Here is a 20,125-nt window from a genome sequence, read left to right on the forward strand (position 1 = left end):
CTGCTGGAGCAGAGTGGTTAACATTGGAGAAAGCATTCCCTGGAGCAGGGCTGTAGGCTATGCTGACAGTGAGTTTGTGGCATTCCTTGGTTCCCAGTTGCCAGGACACTTTTCCATGCGAGCTGCAATGCTTACACATGCTACAACATCGGCAAAGTGAAGAAAGAGACACAGAGGACCATACAGACATTTTGTTGCCATTTTTGAATGAAATGATCAGAATAGGAAAATCTAGAAAAACAGACTAGTTTAGTAATTGTCAGTTGAGAAGAGGGACTAACAGCTAGTAGATGCAAGGGATGATTAATTTTATGCGCCGATTTGATTGGATGTGACAGCACAGCTTTTTTCGTCTAGTCATGGCATGATCCTCTGGCCATTCTAGAATACAGACTTCCTTGGCCCGGTAGCCATGGCAACAAAATAAACAGAACAATACAGCGCTAGCCGAAGCTCTAGTAGAGAAGAGTCCCAGCATCCTCACCTGGAAGCCCAAGCTTTACTCCCCCCCCATCACTCCCCTCCCGACTGGTTGCAATGATTGGGGGAGGCAGTAGACGATACAGGAAGTGGCAGGTTCCCTGAAGGTGGGATTCCATGATTCAGCTTCCATGAGGTCCTCATCTGCGTTGGGCCGGGACTTTGTGAAGACGCAGCTGTTTGGTGTCATCCACACTCCTGTAAGCAATCCCTCACCTGCGCGCTGTAAGTAAGCCCAGTAAATGCATTGGTTTTCAGATGAATGCTGGGGGAATCTTTGTCTTGGTTAGTCATGTCTGCCCCGCTTGGGTAAGCCGAAGTTTGTTCACATCTCCCCAGAAAAAGTTACCATAGCACCGGGTAAGTGGTTCCCTCTGGCCTTCCTGGTCCGCTAGCTGACAGATGGCATGTTGCAGGACATCTAGATCTCCAGGGGTTTTGTGAGCTGATGCCCATAATCCCCCCTTACCTATATCTACCCACAACATGTCTGTGTTTATCTTACTGGTTTTGTTTCTCTGGAAAAATCTAACCATACCATGCTGCTGCTTCTACTGTGTGTATGTACATGTCCAAAATGTTCTGAAATTCGTGCTAGGACTGAACAGCATACTAAAAGCCATTGAACTGCTCATCTCAAAACTAATTTTATGTTATGTGAATATGTAAGAGCCAACGTTAACCTGTAAGTCCCACTTGCCCAGGGACAAGATAACTTCCTGGAATGCTGGGAGTTGTAGTTCTTGGGAAATAACAAAGCCACATGGTTTCACTCCCCCTAAACAAGTTTGTCTAAACCAACTACGCTAGGTATGTTTGATCACGTGTGGGCAGGAGGTATGAAGGCAGGAAATACACCAGGATGTATGTTTGCCCCTGATTGGACCAGATGAGAAATGCAATGAATTGTGGGTTTTGTCTTTTTAAGCCCCTGCAAAATGTGACTTGAAGCCGGGCGGTGGTGGCGCACGCCTTTAATCCCAGCACTCGGGAGGCAGAGGCAGGTGGATCTCTGTGAGTTCGAGGCCAGCCTGGGCTACCAAGTGAGTTCCAGGAAAGGTGCAAAGCCACACAGAGAAACCCTGTCTCGAAAAACAAATAAAAAAATTAAATAAAAAAACAAAACAAAAAAAAAAATGTGACTTGACTCTCTGGGAACCCAAGGATGGACCTAGCCAGAGTCCTTTTCTCTGGTCAGTACTTAACTAGAACTTGCTTCAAGTTTGGCTCACAATTGTGGAACTGGTTTTTCTCTGGAGAATCTCAGGATTAGCAAATAGTTTCTCAATTTAAAAAATAATGAGGAGCCGGGCGGTGGTGGCACACACCTTTAATCCCAGCACTCAGCAGGCAGAGGCAGGAGGATCTCTGAGTTTGAGGTCAGCCTGGTCTACATGGCAAGTTCCAGAACAGCCAGGACCGCATAGAGAGACCCTGTCTCAAAAAACAAAAACAACAAAAGAGGAATATAACTGCATGCTGATACAAAAAAAGTAGTCAGTGAAACAAACAAGCCCCCAAATAATATGGACAGTATGCTCCCCTTAGGAAACAGAAAAGTCAAATGATACTGTAAATGCATAGGGGAGATTCAGGAAGAGCACACACCGATCCACTAACAGAAGTTTCTACTAGAAAGGAAAAACCCACTTGGGAGACTCACATTTTACTCTATATTTCTGTTGTGAATGTCTTTACAGTAAGAAATATATCACTTTCATCATTTCGAAATCAACAAAATGAAAACAAAAGCATTCCAACATAAATAAGCAAGTGCATATACAAACTGAAAATAAACCATAGGCAAGTTTCCAGGATGCTTAGGAGGCGGGGTCCTGGCCCAACTTTGCTTTGAGGACCTGTGTCTTTAGAAAATCCATCTGGCGTCTCTCATCCAGAGTTTCCTTGTCTGTCAAAGGAGGGCACTGGACCAAATGGCCACACTGTGCTACTTTCAGCTGTAAGATCTTTGGATTCAACAAACCATTCTCTTGTTTTGTTGCCAAGGTTACTGGCAGCTCCATGCTTTCAGAACATATTTTAGACAAGACATCAAATATGGCCATGAATTTACACACACTCCAAGACCGTGGCCTTAAGGGAAAAGATCATAACCTCCGTGCTCAGCTGCTGCTTAATTGTGACCCTTTCTGTTGTATCCATTAGCCATCATACACATGGACCGTATGGTTAAGTGGAGGAACAAAATAATTCTTGGACAAAAAGATAATTGGCCAGACAGCTCAATTTTTTTTTTGTTTAATACACTGAAATCTCATTTTAGAAAGCATGTTATCCTGAAATAATTTATTTTCCTTTCATCATGTGCATAATGTCTAGGTTGCCTTTTCATTAGATTCTGCTGGTCCTGGACAGACGAAGAAGATTTTTTTTTAAAGAGAGGGGGAAAAGAGGGAGGAGGGATTGCCCTGGGAATTCAGGGGTGTAAAGGAGGAGGCGTTGATTAAATGCCTTCTGTGAATGGACAAACATGGATGAGAAAGTGAAGGAGCCTTCAAGTCCCTTCTCCATCAGTCTGCCAGCTGCCCTGCCTACTGGTCAGCCTGCGGAGGCACACAGTGGGGATTACGCACATATCTGAAGGGCCAAGAGAGGGTCCTTCAGAAGCCGAGGCTCCTTCTCCAACAGCTGGACCAACACCCTCAGTCACACTGTAGATGCTCAGAACGTGTCAGGATTTTAGTCTGTCTCTTCCTCCGTGGGCAATGAGAGAAGTACATAGAGAAACACCACGGCCGCAGTCTGTAATTTCTGAGCCTATCCCCTACCTGACTATGTTCTGCCTACCTATACCTTCTGTGTGATCTTATGAAAGTTACCAGAAACACAACCAGTATCGACATGAAGGTCGAAGAGAAGAACACGTTCAAAATGCCTATAGGCATGCTTGCTTTTCATCTCTGAATGCCTTAGAGTTTGCCAGAACTGAGCCTCAAGGCCCGAGTTTATTTCTAAGAATTAACACTCCCGCCGGGCGGTGGTGGCGCACGCCTTTAATCCCAGCACTCGGGAGGCAGAGCCAGGCGGATCGCTGTGAGTTCGAGGCCAGCCTGGGCTACCAAGTGAGCTCCAGGAAAGGCGCAAAACTACGCAGAGAAACCCTGTCTCGAAAAACCAAAAAAAAAAAAAAAAAAAAAAAAAAAAGAATTAACACTCCCTTTTTTTTCTTTTACTAATTTAAAACTTTTTTGTTTTGTTTTTGTTTTTCGAGACAGGGTGTCTCTGTGTAGCTTTGCGCCTTTCCTGGAACTCGCTTTGGAGACCAGGCTGGCCTCGAATTCACAGAGATCTGCCTGCCTCTGCCTCCCGAGTGCTGGGATTAAAGGCGTGCGCCACCACCGCCCAGCCTAATTTAGAACTTTTAATGCCATTTCCCTCCTCTGCTTTCTGATCAAGGGTCCCTCAAGTTTGCATTTCCCCCTGGGCTGATCACAAATCAGTTACCCATCCATCAGGAAGTGTCAGCCTATCTATGGACCTTTGAAGCCTCTCACCTGTGCCTGGGGCCAAGAAGAACGACTCAGGAATGGGTGGATGCATATCACACCACCCATTCTCTCATGGCAGACCTCTTGACCACTAACCCCCTTTCACACTGAGATGGATGATGGCTGGGCTGGCAGGTTTAATGCATGATATAGCACTTTGTTTTGGAATGTGTGGGTAACTTGACTGTCTTAGTTAGGGTGTTTTATTGCTGGGAGGAGACGCCATGACCACCACAACTCTTAGAAAGGAAAGCATTTAATTGAGGTGGCTCCCTTACAGTGTCAGAGGTTCACTCAGGATGGGGAGCATGGCGGCATGCAGGCAGATATGATGATGGAGCTGGGAGTCCTTCTTCTTGACTCAGAGGCAACAGGAAGCCGACTGACCGTCATACTGAGGGAAGCTTGAGAAAAAGAAACCTTAAAGCCCAACCCCACAGTGACGCACTTCCTCCAACAAGGCCACACCTCCTACTAGTGCCCCGCCCTTTGGGGGCCATTTTCTTTCAAACTACCACATTGACATTATTCATTTTTGTTTCACCTTTTCCTTGCAAACCTTGAACCTGCGACAAAAAAGAATTCTATTTTAAACATCTTGTTTCTCCTTGATATACAGACCGCTCCCCCCCCCCTGCGCGCCCCTTCCCCCTCCCCCACACATGTGTAAGAGTCTAAAGGACTTGAACTCTGTAATTTAGTGTACAAGAAGTACCAGGCAAGGTGCTGCATGTCTGTGATCGCAACAACTGGGAGGCGGAAGAGGAAGGACTGCAAGGCCAGCTGCGTTACATAGTGAGTTCCAAGCTCATCCGGGCTACATGCATATCAAGGGGACAGGGGTGGGGGGTTGGGGGGGATGGCGAGGGGGTGAGTGGGGGGGATGGCGGGGGCACAGAGAGAGAAAAAGGAGGAGGAGGGAAAAGGAGAGAAGGGAACATTTCAGGATGCTTTCTGTGTATGTGAGCATATAGGAATAAACACATGAAAGGTAGCTGTTTATACTATGGAAATTAAGCTCCATAGCGTGTGTGTGTGTGTGTGTGTGTGTGTGTGTGTGTTTGTGCGTGTGTGTGTGTGTGTGTTTGTGCGTGTGTGTGTGTGTGTGTGTGTGTGTGTGTGTGTGTGTTTGTGCGTGCGCATGTGTGGTGTGCACGTGGAAGCCAGAGGTCAAAGTCAGGTATCTTCCTTGATTGCTATCCACTTTGTTATTTGTTTGTTTGTTATTCTGGGGTGGGGGGTCTCTCTCTTAACCTAGAGCTCACCAATTTGGCTAAAATGGCTAGATAGTGACTATCAGGAATTCTCCTGTCTGCCTCCCCAGCACTGGGGTTAAAGGCCACCACTCTCAGCCTTTGATATGGCTGCTGGGAATCTGGACACTGGTTTTCATGCTTGTGTGGCGAGCACTTCTTAAAAAAGAATATTTATTCATTTACATATGTGAGTGAGTGTCTGTGAGTTTACGTGCCAGATCCCCTGGAACTGGAATTCCAGGTGGATGCGAGCTGCGTGATGTGGGTGCCTGGAACTGAATCCGGGTCTTCTGCCAGAGTAGTAACCTCTCTTAAACTGCTGAAGCATCTCTCCAGCCCCCAATGTCATCTTTTGGTTTTTTGTGACCGGGTTTCTCTGTGTAGCTCTAACTGTCCTGGAACTTGCTCTGTAGACCAGGCTGGCCTTGAACTCACAGAGATCCACCTGCCTCTGCTTCCCAAGTGCTGGGATTAAAGGTGTGAGCCACCACCTCCTGGCTGTGCCAAGCTTTTTTAACACGGGTTCTGGGAATTGAACTCTGGTTCTCCTTTTTCTGTGACAAGTACTTTATATATTGAGCTATTGTCCCAGCCCCCAGCCTACTTTCAAATGACAAGTCTCCTTGGCCTTTGGCTCATCACCTGACTCAGAAGCCAGGTCAGTGTGGGTAGGATGAGTCTCATATGTTTGAGGAATGTATGAGCTGTGAACCTGGCTGCTCAGGATACAGGATATGGCATGTGTAATCACTGAAAACCATGCTAGGTTCAACAAAAACTTAGATATAACACTGTCAAAAACCTGACTCTTACATTTTAATGTTCTAACCTGACCACCAGAGTGGCCATAGACCCGGGCATACAAATCACCCGAGGGAGGAGGAAGTGATAAATTCTGGTAAACAAACAGTTGTGTATCCAGAGCAGCATGGATCTGCAAACAGCCAAAGGGATCTGCTGAACTCACCCGAGTTTAGACTGTATGGAAACCTTGGGCCTCTGGCAGCCACAGGACTGGCATTCTTAGGAAGGTATGTGGATAGTCAAAGGAAGGAGGCAGGATGCCTTCGGGTCAGGCTGGCTCCTTTCCCTGTTGAGGAAGCATGGTATTTCTCGGTGGTAGATGTGGGTTTTCCTCTAAACAGGGCACCCTTGCAAAGAGTAGTACTTTATCCTAGAAAAATGACAGCAGCTATGTCTAAAGACAGCTCGTCGTAAGGGTTCAGCCAGGCTACTGGGAATAACACTCAGCAGTTGCTTTTCCAGGCAGGTCATGGGCCAGGATCCAGAGCCCTGCTGCCGAGCAGCTGACATGGGTTTAACCTGCCGGAGCTTGTTAATAGCCTGGCCGGTGCACGCCAATTGAATCCAACTTCAGCGCTTGAAGCTTGGCTTACGCAAGATGCACCACGTTCTTCTATGTGATAGAGAGACCAGGAAAACCATATGCTTCACCTCCATTAGGAAAGAAACAGCTGAGTCACGAGAACCATGAGAATTTCCAGTTGTAGCAGGAAGCAGGCTGGGTCTAGATTTGGGCTTAACTGGAATGGAACTGGTTATGTAGCAAGGGAGGCCTTCATCATGTAAAATAGCAATTCCTACCTATCATGAACTCTTCTTTCAAATTCATGTATGTTGCCTGCAGGACACAGATGAGTTGCAGGGACATTAAGACTCTCTTATTTGGACTCCTGTAGAGTTCTAAGGACAGTGTGCCTGGGCCTTGGCCAGGCCCTGTGAACTCTGGCTTTAACCTTGAGAACTGAGCCAGCCCGGTTCATAGGATACAGTCCTCATGTCCTCAGGACAGTGATCACCACTGCAAATGTTCCGTCTCCAGTCTCCACCAGCCTCAGGGTGCTACCCTATAACCTTGTTTCTTCTTAGGTCACCTCACCTTTCCCATGAGTGGCTGGCCAAACCTTCACTAACCATGACAGATCGCCCCAGTCTCTCATAACCCCCATTCTCAGGAGAACCCTCACCTACAAATCTAACTCCACCCATCCCCACTGCCATCTCTGTCCCTCAGGTCTTTGACACACCCACCTATATCCTGAAGCCACTCCCACTTTCTCTGGTCACTGGCCCCATCAACCCCTGCTCCCCTCTTCGGCTCCTCATCTAGTGTTCCTTTCACTTGACTGGTCTCTCGCGGGGACCCCTTCTTTGACTCCTCTCCACCGTGTGCCCGATACACTCTCTCAGGAACCAAATACGCTTTAAATTTGCCCAAAGCGAAGGCTGGGGGGCGGCGGCAGGGGGGGGGGGGCGGAGATTGAATGCTCGTATGGGAAGGTAATAATACACAGCATCAGACACGGAACTCAAAGGGAATTGAAGGCAGCATCCCAAGCAAAATAGGAAGAGAACATGACAGTCACATATGGTACCAATCCAAAATGTTCTAGGCAGAGAGGGGAAAAGGCATGGGTTTAAGGATCTATAAATAAAGACAGAAAAATAGATCCCAGATGGGCCTGGGTGAGGGCCCCAGCAGAAAGATTCCCAGGCTGCTGAAGGGTAAGGTCAAGTCTCCATTTCAAGAGGCATGACATATACCTTATAGATGAGAGAGAGGATGAAGGATGGCGAGCCTGTCTGGCAATCTTAAAGGGTTATCAGTGATCACCATTTCTGTTTCTGCTGTCTCTACCTTCCTACCAAGTGACCATTACCAAAAGTGTGTGTGTGTGTGTGTGTGTGTGTGTGCGCGCGCGCGCGCGCGCGCGCGCGTGTGTATGTTGTATAATTGTACTCTATAAGTATGGACAATTATAATTGCACACTATAAGTATGTATAATAAATTATTGTGTCACTCAGAAAATTTTTTAAACAGATAAAATAAAATAGAACTGAGATTTCATCTTCGAAGATGCTTGCTCTTTCCAAAAGAATCAGTGTTAAGATATTCTTAGACTTCTATCTCAAGGACTCTGCTCTCTCCTGACTGTGAGACCAAGTACAGGCGTGGCTCACAGAATGCTCACCCTGGGGCACTATCATTAAGGGAACTCACTCTGCAAGTGAGTGTCTCTGTCAACAGGCAGATCATTTAATTCTGTGGGTGCCTCTGACAGAGAATCTGGTTGACTCTGCTGTCTTCGCATGCATGCCAGGCCCTCACTAGACAGGCCACCTTGGGTCATTGTACGGGCTATTTTGTTTAAGCCTTGCAAGAACCCGGTGTAGTGTCGCTTATCATAATGCGTTGGTTTCAAAAACTGAAATTCAAGAGGGTTAAGAATTTGTCCGAAAGCAAATTGCAAGAATAGTGGGGGAGAGCCGGGCGTTGGTGGCGCACGCCTTTAATCCCAGCACTTGGGAGGCAGAGGCAGGCGGATCTTTGTGAGTTCGAGGCCAGCCTGGGCTACCAAGTGAGTTCCAGGAAAGGCGCAAAGCTACACAGAGAAACCCTGTCTCGAAAAACCAAAAAAAAAAAAAAAAAAAAAAATAGTGGGGGAGAAAGCAAGTTGGAGTCTTTAAAACCAAGTAGTACTCCATACTGGGGTAAATCACAAACACAGAAAAACAGCACGTTAGACCTGATATAATTAACTGAACTATACCTATCAATTAATTGCCATTAAATACTACTGACATTCTAACTTGACATGTTCCTAATTGGAAATTGGTTCCAATTATGTAACAAAAATAAGTATTCTTCCAAAATAATTCCTTTTACCGTTACTATTAGTACTGAATGTATATATGATTGGGGGGGGGCACTACATGTGTGTGAAGTCAGAGGACAAATCTGTGGAGTTTGTCCTCTCCTTCCCATGGAGTGAGTCCCAGGAATCAAACTAAGATCATCAGGCTTGCATACGGAGCCATCTCACTGCCCCACCTGACACACAGCATGTGCCAAATGAGTTAAAATGCTGTGTGTGTGTGGGGGCGACTATGGTGCTAGAAATGGGTCTGGGATCCCAAGAACGTGACCACAGAATCCAAAATATTTTGTCATGCCAAAAAGTTTTTCTTCTGCAGAAGGGCATGTAGCTATGCCAAATCAAGCCAGCAAGCGCACCCAGCGGGGTCCTGGGCCACATACTCTTAAGTAGTCAGAGCACAGTCTCACATTTTTTTTTAAACTTTTTATTATTATTATTATTATTATTATTATTATTATTATTGATTTTTTTTTTTTTTGTGGATTTCACATCAAGCATCCCAGTCCCAGCTCTCCCATTCTCATGACCCCAGGGCCCAGCTCTCCTGATTGACGCAGGTGACAAGAGGGAGCGAGGGACGGAGGTGGCGGGGAGCATCTTATCTTTCCTTCACCTATGACATCACACGGCATATGTGGGCAGGGCAGGATCAGCTCTCCTGCTTTCACGCCCACAGCTGGCTCCACTGCTCCCTGGAGAACAGGGTCAGCTCTGGAGTGCTCCTCAGGTGAGGTGCAGGGCCAGCTCTCCGGCCTGCCGCAGGTGGCAAGGGGCGTGGTGGGGGAATCTTTCGCTCACCCACGCCATCACGTGGCAGACGACGGTGGGGGGAGGGGGAGGGGCTGAGCCAGCTCTCCTGTTCTCCTGCCCTCGGGGTTGGCTTACTTGCTCCCTGGCCAGCAGAGTCAGCTCTAGTGTGCTCCCCGGGTGAGGTGCAGGGCTCTATGAGTGAGCGCCACAGCTGATGAGGGGCAGGGTCAGCTCTCCCACTCTGTTTTTTCCCGCCTGCAGTAGGTGATGAGGGGCAAAGAGGAGTATCTCTCCCTTGCCCATGACACTGTGTGACAGACAGTGGAGCTAGCCCTCCCACTCTCACACCTTCAGGTCGGCTCACCTGCACCCCAGCCTACAGGGACAGCTCTACTGTTTTGCCCAGGGGAGCTGCAGAGCCCATTCCGTGGGTTCAGCCTCACATTCTTATGCTATTGGTTAACTTAAAGTAGCACGGTTGATAAAGCAGAAAGCAATTGTGAGTACCGAGGGCAACCCTGAATGCATATTTCGTGGCTGATCCTGGAGGAATTTGAATTTCTGCAATGTAGCTTCTTTACAATTTTTTTAGGATGAAATTTTGCCTTATTTAACCCTTTGATTAAAAAAAAAGACAGTATATTGCTTTTGCATTTTCTACAGCGGGAGAGATGGCTCTTCAGACATCCTGAAGAAACCACATCAGACGGCTCTCAACTACTGTAACTCCAGCTCCAAGGGGCCCTATGCTCTTTTCTGGCCTCCTTGGGCACCCACACATAGATGTAGATGCTTCATGCAAATAAACTTTTTTTAATTAAAAAATATAAAAGTTCCCTAAGCAGACTAAATAGTAAACACACTTATTACTTTCTTAGATTTATTCATTTTATTTTATGTGTATGAATGCTTTGCTTGACTATTTGTATGCTCACCAAGTGTGTGCCTGGTGCCCTCAGAGATCAGAAGAGGGCACTGGATCCCTTGAACTGGAATTATAGACAGTTATGAGCTATCATGTGGGTACTGGGAACCCAACCCAGATCCTCTTGCAAGAACAACAGAGACATCTCTTCAGCTCCAAGTTTATCATTATTTTTTGTTCTTGTTTTTCTTTTCTTTTCTTTTTGTATTCTTTTTTCCTTTTATTTTGTTTTACAATACCATTCAGTTCTACATATCAGCCACGGGTTCCCCTGTTCTCCCCCCTCCCACCCCCTCCCCTTATCCCCAGCTCACCCCCCATTCCCACCTCCTCCAGGACAAGTCCTCCCCCGAGGACTGCGATCAACCTGGTAGACTCAGTCCAGGGAGGTCCAGTCCCTTCCTCACAGACTGAGCCAAGTGTCCCTGCATAAGCTCCAGGTTTCAAACAGCCAACTCATGCAATGAGCACAGGACTCAGTCCCACTGCCTAGTTGCCTCCCAAACAGATCAAGCCAATCAACTGTCTCACCTATTCAGAGGGCCTGATCCAGCTGGGGGCCCCTCAGCCTTTGGTTCATAGTTCATGTGTTTCCATTTATTTGGCTATTTTTTTCCAATAATTGAGTAAAACTGAAATTTATTATAAGCCACAGTCGTCCTAGGGACCTCCATGCTATATATATAGCCTCCATGGTTCTATGGGTTGTGGTCTGATTGTTCTTTATTTTATATCTAGAATCCACTTATGACTGAGTACATACCATGACTGTCTTTCTGGGTTTGGGTTACCTCACTCAGGATGATTTTTTCTAGTTCCATCCATTTGCCTGCAATTTTCATGCTTTCTTTGTTTTTCTCTGCTGAGTAGTACTCCATTGTGTATATGTACCACATTTTTTTTTTTCATCCGTTCTTCCGTTGACGGGCATCTAGGTTGTTTCCAGGTTCTGGCTATTACAAATAGTGCTGCTATGAACATAGTAGCTGAGCATGTATCTTTATGGTATGAATCAGCATTCCTTAGGTATATGCCCAAGAGTGTGATGGCTGGGTCTTGAGGTAGTTCAATTCCTCATTTTCTGAGAAATCGCCATACTGATTTCCACAGTGGTTGTACAAGTTTACATTCCCACCAACAGTGGAGGAATGTTCCCTTTGCTCCACATCCTTTCCAACATTGGTTGTCATTGGTGTTTTTGATGGTAGCCATTCTGACAGGTGTAAGGTGGTATCTCAGAGTCGTTTTGATTTGCATTTCTCTGATGATTAAGGATGTTGAGCATTTCTTTAAATGTCTTTCAGCCATTTGTGATTCTTGTTTTGTGAATTCTCTGTTTAGCTCTTTAGCCCATTTTTTAATTGGACTGTTCAGTATTTTGATGTCTAGTTTCTTGAGTTCTTTATATACTGTGGAGATCAATCCTCTGTCAGATGTGGGGTTGGTGAAGATCTTTTCCCATTCTGTTGGCTGTCTTTTTGTCTTATTGACTGTGTCTTTTGCCCTGCAAAAGCTTCTCAATCTTGAGAGGTCCCATTTATTAATTGTTGTGCTCAGGGTCTGTGCTGTTGGTGTTTTATTTAGGAAATGATCTCCGGTGCCAATGCATTCAAGAGTGCTTCCTACTTTCTTTTCTATTAAGTTTAGTGTAACTGGATTTATGTTCAGGTCTTTGATCCACTTGGACTTGAGTTTTGTGCATGGTGACAGATATGGATCTATTTGTAATCTTTTACATATTGAGATCCAGTTATGCCAGCACCATTTGTTGAAGATACTTTCTTTTTTCCATTGTATAGTTTTGGCTCCTTTGTCAAAAACCAGGTGTTCATATGTGCATGGATTAATGCCAGGGTCTTCAATTCGATTCCATTGGTCCATATGTTGGTTTTTATACCAGTACCAAGCTGTTTTTATTACTATAGCTCTATAGTAGAGTTTGAGGTCAGGGATAGTGATGCCTCCAAAGGTTGCTTTATCGTATAGGATTCTTTTAGCTATCCTGGGTCTTTTGTCCAAGTTTATTTTTAAACAAGAACTTATATTTCATGAAAAACACCTAGAGAAAATTTTTCTATGGAATTTGCCACTTTCCTCTGCTCAGATAAACATATACATAATATTCATTAACATATAATCATGCTGTCTTCTGCATCATGTACTGTTCATGCTCCACTGGTGACTGATTTTGATTGGATTTTGTTAGTTCAGCTAGTTTGATTATAAGACTAGGAAATCAACTGACTCCTTCTGAGTAACTTTATTTTAGTGTCCCTCTTCCCTTTTGGATTAGAAAAATAACAGACGTTTATTGTGAAAAGGCAAGCATTCCAGCTGTCTTAGGAAGTAAAAAGCCCCGACAATCCCACCCCCGGAATAACAGCTACTAATAATATGGTTCATAGTCTTACACATTTCCTCTGCTCATAGACTAACGCATACTGTCTTTCCACATATTTTACATAAATGGCATCTGCTGTCCGTACTGTTTGGCCGTGTTTTTTTGTTTGTTTTTCACTTAACAGCTCAGCTGTCTTTGTCAGGACCTATAGACTGAGCTCAACTTTTAGACAGAGGAAAACACCCACTTTACACAAACAGAACACGTGTCTAATACCTTACCATGCGTGCCTTAACTGAAGCAAGGTCTAGGTGAGGAATTGATGCTACTGGGGGACAAAGGGATGCCTTAGCAGCTAGAGGCACCTGTCTGCAAGCCGGATAAGCTGACTTCTGTCTCTGGAACCTGCATGTGCATACACTGTTGCAAGCATAGGCATGTGCGTGCATGCAGGTACACACACACACACACACACACACACACACACACACACAGAGAGAGAGAGAGAGAGAGAGACAGACAGACAGACAGACAGACAGAGGAAGTAAATAAGTAACAATGTAGCAAGAATGAAAAAGAAAGTGATGGTATTGCTATCTATTGTCCCAGTCACCATTTCTGGGGGAGGGGGCTCGCTACCTCAAAACAGCAAACGATAGTAACTAAACCTTCGAAAACCATTAGGCAATTAAATACACCTTTTTAAATGAACAGCCAATGGACAAAGCTGAAATGAAGAATACTTCGGAAAATACCCTCCTGTGGAATTGCCTTTAGGTGGCAGGGTGACAGGCCCAGGCATTTTTCAACAGCTTGCTATCAGCTAGAAACACACTTCTCAACACCTCAGCTCTGAGCCGTTAAAGCTTCTCATTTAGTGAGAAACACAAGACAGATGATTCAGTATGCCCGGCAAGGCAATTCATTAACCCATCAAGGGCTTTTCTTTTTGAGCAGGGGGTAACCCATAGAGAAAAGAATGTAATCCTTAACAAGGAATCCAGAGCGCGGCTAGAGGGAACACCCACAGACAAGGCTGGAGATGGGCTTTCCTCTTCCATCTGGAATGACCAGTTGTCCCTCAAAATCACAGATTTCCAACAAGAATTGATCCTGCCTGGCAGCCAAATAAGCCCCATCACCCCTCTGCTGTCTTGGAGATGAGAAGCCATCTATTTGCTAGAACACACAGAAGACAACCAGACAGCTAGTATCCCCGGGCTTTGGACTGTCCACAAAGAACCGAAGGAAATAAGCCAACCCTTGCCAGAACTGACAGCAAACAGAATGCACGTTCTCAGTTGAGCCATAAAAGTCACCATCAGTCCGGAGAACGCCTGAAATCTGGCCTGCTAACAACACCCACCTGGGACCCTCATGTTCTTGTCTGGGGCTCTGGAATTTCCATGCTTATGGGAACACTGAAGGGTAGCTACAGTAGAAATAAGTGTTTTGTGGCAAACTGTTCTGTTTTCCAAAACATCTGCCCTTTCCTTATTATGTTTTCATTCCATGAAAAATTCTGTATCCTACTGTAATCTTTGGTTTGAGAATCTCCCTTCTCCAAATGAGAAGCTTAATAGTGCAAAATATTTAGAAGTTAATTATACCCACTCATCACTAAATGTTTTGTTTGTGCCGTTAACACAAGTTCCAACAAGCAGATTGCTAGAAGGTTCATATACTCTCTAGTGCAGTACTGTGTATGTAATAAAGGAGGTCTGGAGGCCAGAAGGGAGATACTTGAAGTTTCTTAAGCTTCTTACAGAGCTGTCAGGTTTTTCAGAGACTTTATTTTCATTAGTGCTTGTATTTGTTGTAATTATTGTAGTAGTCATTAGGAAAAGCAATTGTTCCACTCTCCTCTCCTCTGTCCTGGTTTATGCATGTGCTCCCAGTATAACAATGAAGGGCATCTTCCTTCTCAGACTCTCAAACATGTTCTGGTTTAGCTGCTATACGACCACGCTACAGGAAAGAGCAGGGCATGTCAGTATAAAGCACGGGTGGAGATTATCAAGATTTCTAACAGATTTCAGCGCTGTCTTTAGTGGAAACTGAGCTGCTTGGGTAAAGGAAGTACATACTCAGGCCTGGGCATGGCTCCTTAGGAGAGCATTGCACTTAGAATCTTAGCAACAGCCATATATATGATTTTGGTTACATTGGTCACAGGTACTTTGGGGACAGAGGACTGAGGAAGATCAGACACTGGTAAAGCCACAGACACTAGGTTTGCATGAGGGAGTTAAGGCGTGCTTTCATAAATATGAAGTTTATAGTGTCATGAGATTCCCAAAATATTGCAGGTTTACAGCCGAGAAGGAATATGGTCTATTTGGACCTTCAGCACAGCTCACTGCAATTTTAACATTAAACAAGGTATTTCTTTTTGCATATGTGTCTGTGTGTGTGAGTTAGGCTGTGCCTATCAGCTATGGAGTCGTGGCTCTGGTGTCAAGGTGCAATGGTACATGTGTGGGTGTCAGCTTCTCAGGAGCTGGGGGTGCCGTCTATCCTGTGGGAGCTGCCCTCCATGTTTCTCCTGCTGTCCCGTGTTCTCTTGGATAGTTGGACCGGCCTATGAGTTTCTGGGCAGGTCTCCTGCCTCTACCTCTCATTTCACCGCAGGAATGCTGGACTTACAGATGCATATCACCACATCTGGCTTTTCCCATGGCTTCTGGGGACTGAGCTCAGAGTGCCAGGCCTGGATACTAACACCTTTACCGGCTGAACCATCTCCCTGGATGTATTCGAACCTTCTTACTTGAAATATGTAAAAGGAATATTTCTATGAAAGCAACCTTCACAGCTAAATGTCTTTATTCTGGAATTTTAAAATTTATTTTATTTCAATGGGCGGTGGTGGCGCACACTTTTAATCCCAGCACTTGGGAGGCAGAGCCAGGTGGATCTCTGGGAGTTCAAGGCCAGCCTGGGCTACAGAGTAAGATCCTGGACAGGCACCAAGGCTACACAGACCCTGTCTCGAAAAAACCAAACCAAACCAAACCAAAAAAATTATTTTATTTCATGTATATGAGTGTTTTGCCTGCATGTATGTCTGTGCACCACATGTATATCTGTGCGTCACATACATGCCTAGGGCCCACACATGCCTGGTGCCTACAGAAGGTCAGACTAGGGTGTTGGATCCCCTGAGGATTGTGAGCTGCCAGGTGGGTGCTGGGAACAGCCTGTATCTTCTGCAAGAACAACTAGTGTCTCAACCACAGAGGCATCTCCCTAGCCCTGGAGACTTTTGACTTTCGGCAGATGAAGGGACTCAGACAGGAGGGTTCCTTTCCCTTCCGCGTATCCTTCATTTCCTGTCTTTCCGCCCTGCCCCAGAGGCTGAATTGCACAGGTACTCTATTAGTTAGTTACCTAGGACAGCCTTCTGCCCTCACAGCTGCAGAGCCACAGAACGGCTGTACACTGGGCTGCACATTAACAGTGTATCAACATGACGGTTTTCTGTCTGAACTTTAAGGATTCCCATCGTTTATCCTAGAGATGTCCCTCCTATGAGTCTATCTTACAGAAACTCTTTTTTTTTTTATAATCAGAATACACACACACACACACACACACACACACACAGAGAGAGAGAGAGAGAGAGAGAGAGAGAGAGAGAGAGAGAGAGAGTAGAAACGGGGAAATATAAATGTACTATAGGATGAGTTAAATATAGTAAAAATTCTATGTAATTATCAAAGAAAGTGACTGATTAATGTGCAAATGATGCAATGAAATGTTCAAGATACTTTTAAATAAGCCGGACAGTGGTGGTGGACACCTTTAATCCCAGCACTCAGGAGGCGGAAGCAGGCAGATTTCTGAGCCTGGTCTACACAGCAAGTTCCAAGACAGCTAGGGTTACATAGAAAAGAAAAAAAGGAAAAGGAAAAACAAAACAAAACACCACCTTGAAAACCAAAAAAGAAAAAATGTACTTTCAAACACAAAAAGCGTCTGTGGCTGTGTACGATGGCCAGCTCCAGGGAGGCTCCTGCTTCCTCCATCGTTTCCTCTAGCCCCCATTCCACAAAATCATGCCAAGTAAATATCATCCTAAATACTTAACTGCTTACCAGAGGATTCAGTTTCTCAGTAAATCTTCCCATCTTACCAGATTGCCTCTCCTAAGCCTCGCAGATACAGTCTCTAGATGCCACGAGGTACAATGTATCTATCCTGTTGGTCGTATCTATATTGGAGGAGGATTCACAAAGCTGTTGACTGGGATTACCTCTGAAGAGTGAGTGTGACTGCCTGATGTATTTTAACCCACAGCACATATCACATATCATTTTAGAAATTAGTTCTAAAGGAATACATGTAGAGGCAGTTTGTTTGTGCAGTGTGTGCGTGGAGCCAGCTCTCCGGTATTTTTCCTGAATGGTTCTTAGAAGTGGGTGTAGCATGTTCTACTTTATCTCCCAGTTATCGGGCTAATTGAAGAGAGAAGCTTAAGGAAATAGTGGAAATGTATCTTGTCCTTTCCAACCTTTTCATGGCCATTTTAACCCAATCAGTTCAATAGATACATTAACTGTTTCCTCTAAATGTCTTTGGAAGTAGATTATAAAAACATAAACCAACTACTTAAAAGGGGTTGGCTTTAACTTTGTCCCTTTCCTTTCTCTGATCTAGCTTGTAGGACAAGGACAGATCCAAAAGGCTAAGAGACGACGACGACGATGATGATTCCAGGAAATAACTGTGTGAAGTCATGGGTCAGATTGTACCATTTCCACCTTCAGAGGGTATGAAAGTGGCTTCACTTAGTTCTGATTTTAGAGTAGAACAAGAAATGAAAAAAAAATAAAAATAAAAGTCGAACGGGCTCTTCCTTCAATGGGAACGCTTCCTACCTGCTCCTCTTCCCTTCCTCTCTAGCGCCTCACAGGCTTTTTCCTTAATTGTCCTTGAAGATTTCACTCCAGGTTCCCGGTCCCTCCATCACCTTCTGCCTGTCTCCCCAGAGTCCAGGAAGAGACTGAAGTGTAGCTAGAGTTTTCCTGCCTTGCCCACAGTCTGGACAAATCTCTGTCACCCGCCAGTCCCACAGCCCCTCAGACCCAACCAAGTAAACACAGAGACTTACTTTGCTTACAAACTGTATGGCCGTGGCAGGCTTCTTACTAACTGTTCTTATAGCTTAAATTAATCCATTTCTATCTATACCTTGCCACGTGGCTCGTGGCTTACCGGTACTTGACATCTTCCTTGTCCTGGCTGCGGCTGGCAGTGACTCTTAATGCCTTCCTGTTCTTTCTTTTCTCCTCTCTGTTAGTCCCGCCTATACTTCCTGCCTAGCCTCTGGCCAATCAGTGTTTTATTTATTGACCAATCAGAGCAACACATTTGCCATACAGCCCATCCCACAGCACTGAAGCACTCGTCCACCTTTGTTCTTTGCCCCCTCTCACCGGACTTCATTGATGAAGATCGCGTTTCTCATTCGCACCAAGCCCCCTTTCCACCTCGGCCCAGATTATAACTTCCCTCGCAGTAGGGACAGAGCATATAGTGGGTCCTAACAAAGGTTTGTTTCATGAACCAAACCTAGAGATGTTTCGGTATGTCTTCAGATCCCTGGATGTTTACGTAAACCTCACATTTACTTTCTGGTAAGAGATGGTGGGTGGAGGTAGAAGAGGAACAGGGAGGCCTTCACATCATTGTGCGGGTCCCTCAGGGAGAGAATTCCCTAGGACAGGAGCAGCCTTCCTTTGAACTGGCTCAGTGGCTAGAGCTCAGAAGCCTCTCCACGTTTCTGCCTCTGTTGCCTATTGGTTTGCAATGCCTCCTGTCATTGGTTCGCTTTGCACTCGCTTCCTAGCCTCTTGCCCCATACCCCTGAGAAACTGGAGTAGATTTTTGGGAACCTTGTAGATTCCACATCCACCCATTGTTGTTTGTTTGTTTCTTTAGTGGTGCACACCATTCTGGATAAGCCGGCTTAGGAGGAGACACAGTGACTCTTGTCACTTTTCTGTAACCAGGGTGACCCGGAGCACTTCAGGCTGGGAGGAAATTGGCTTCTCTACTCAGCTGCTCCCACTGCAGGAGCCTGGGCACCCTCTCAGCATCCATCAACAGGACTGAATTAGTTGCCGCTCCATCTGATATTAATAGTGATGGCGCCTGGCTACAGGCGACTTTCCCCGCTTTGCTAAAAGAGGTTGTGACCTATTTGCACACGAATTCGAGCATGTGAAAATCTGCATTTGACTGCACCGTTAACATCACTAATTAGAGACACGGTAATGTGAGCTGGGCAACCTCTTTTAAAAGCCCAGTACGAAACTATTAACTGCTCAGATATTGTGAATGACTATGTATTGGCTCCGCCTCTAACATCAAACTGATATCTGCTGGGGAAATCAGTGGAGAGTGGGGAAGTGGAGGAATACAGGGAGTGGCAGACAGAGAGCGATTCGAGACACAGGAAATGAGTTGCTAAAGACCACAGCGCCCAGCTCCAAGGGGAGGGCTGGAGGAGAATGGGGGGCGGAAGGTAATGGTCTGTGCCGGACACTTGGGGAATGAGGTGAACAGTGGAAAGATGTTTAGTGAAGAATCAGAAGGGGGCTCAACTGTGTGGAAAGGGCCCCTTTATTGGATCTGTGATCACCTAGGTAAAAGTAAAGACCCACAAAGTGATCTAAGATGGAAGCCGCAGGAAACACTGTCAAGTATGGGCAGGATGGATGAAGTTACGGACGCAAAAACCATGGCGCTCACCTTAAAGATATGAATAAGAAAGTTTATTCGAGGGCCGTTTGGAGTAACCATGGCCTGGGGACACAGATTTAGGTTACCCCGAATTCCGTGTTTCAAGTTTCATAAAGTTTTTCTAGTTTTGCAGAACAAAGAATGTCATAAGCCAAGGCAAATTTAAAATACATTGGTGGAGTTCAGCAGGCAGTGGTGGCGCATGCCTTTAATCCCAGCACTCAAAGGTAGGCAGATCTCTGTGAGTTTGAGGCCAGCCTGGTCTATAGAGTAAGTTCCAGGACAGCCAGGGCTACACAGAGAAAGCCTGTCTCAAACAAACAAAGAAACCAACCAACCATTGGTGGGTACATCAGAGAGGTGGGGACAGATGAGGAGCATCTTTTCTCTATGTCTGAGATGCTATCTGACATTTGGGTTGGTGGAAGCTAGTGGT

The 20,125-nt window shown here is 45.5% G+C and overlaps 1 long non-coding RNA gene across 1 annotated transcript in view; it reads left to right on the forward strand.

Annotated features, from left to right (window-relative positions):
• Positions 1 to 365: 365 nt before the first annotated feature.
• LOC121821310 (uncharacterized) overlaps positions 366 to 20,125 on the forward strand; it is a 30,551-nt gene continuing 10,791 nt past the window's right edge. Inside the window, exons 1-3 of the long non-coding RNA XR_013043344.1 lie at positions 366 to 705; positions 4,691 to 4,784; positions 17,602 to 17,714. This is a non-coding gene — a long non-coding RNA (uncharacterized LOC121821310). The remainder of the gene's footprint in view (positions 706 to 4,690; positions 4,785 to 17,601; positions 17,715 to 20,125) is intronic.

The sequence above is a fragment of the Peromyscus maniculatus genome, chromosome 11, assembly GCF_049852395.1.
Source record: "Peromyscus maniculatus bairdii isolate BWxNUB_F1_BW_parent chromosome 11, HU_Pman_BW_mat_3.1, whole genome shotgun sequence".
Taxonomy (NCBI): Eukaryota; Metazoa; Chordata; class Mammalia; order Rodentia; family Cricetidae; genus Peromyscus; species Peromyscus maniculatus.